The sequence below is a fragment of the Fomitiporia mediterranea genome (assembly GCF_000271605.1).
Source record: "Fomitiporia mediterranea MF3/22 unplaced genomic scaffold FOMMEscaffold_18, whole genome shotgun sequence".
Taxonomy (NCBI): domain Eukaryota; kingdom Fungi; phylum Basidiomycota; class Agaricomycetes; order Hymenochaetales; family Hymenochaetaceae; genus Fomitiporia; species Fomitiporia mediterranea.
Window position 1 is genome coordinate 795,617 of NW_006760403.1, and position 1,123 is coordinate 796,739.

Here is a 1,123-nt window from a genome sequence, read left to right on the forward strand (position 1 = left end):
TTGTGAGAAAATTATGCAAAATTCTGAGCATTTTGGGAAATTAGACTGCTTACTGTAGTGATTTTTGTACCCAGAAGCCTCACATATTGTTCTCTGACATACTTCAATACAAAAAGAATGTTTCTGATTGACATTTCATTGCTTACAATGTCTTCAATACTGCCACAAGACCAAGATAGGGCAGCAAAGATCTCTTCATAATATGTGGGGGAAAGTTATTTGCATTGACTAGCTTTTTCTATCTTTTTGTTTCTACAGATTCTGACTGTATTTCCTTGTATTACAAACTATTTCTTGAGTTTTACAGTGATATACACATTTACTGTACTTGTCATTGTCTTGGTTGTCTTTCTCAATGCTCTAAATATGTGCTTATTTTCTTGTCATAGTGTATATGTCTTCAAATAAATTGAAAAGTAATATCGAATTTTGCGTTCCTAATTAAGTAATGTTTTCGCACGGTTACCATAATGCATATTGCTCATATTGCATAGGTCTGAGGCCTCTCCCAACATTATGCAATAAGATATTTTCAACTGTAGTAGTATTGACAGTTTCTAATGTTTCCTATGGTTGGTACAATGTACAGGCATGCATTTTCTACTCTCAACCTAATTGTTACACCTGAGGCTCTAGCTGAGGTACTATATCCTATTAGATAGTACACTACACTGTTGTCCATTTCTTGTAGAGTTGTCAGCAACAGTGTAGAGGGGACCTGAAGGCTCAGTAAGGGGACCCAGGCTACAACTATCCTACACAACAGAAATACAGGATGCAAGCACCAGAACATAGTCAGAACTTGCAGAACAGGCAGAGAGAGAGAGTGAGACAAGAGTAGAGTATATAGAGTGAGCCTAAGAGTACAGGACTACCTGGAGTAGACAAGATCAAGACTACAGGACCAGTCTGATCTTGTACACCTATATATACTAAACTACACAAGAGCACTCAGGGAGCATGAGCCACTAAGAATGATAAGCCATGAAGAATGAAAGAAAGGAATGTCAAAGATAAAGGTACAAAGAATGAAGGGATGGACAAAGGGTAAGAGACTATAGAATGAACAGAGAATGAAGGAGTGGTCAAAGGAATGGAATAATGAAGTAAGGAAGGGTAGTAG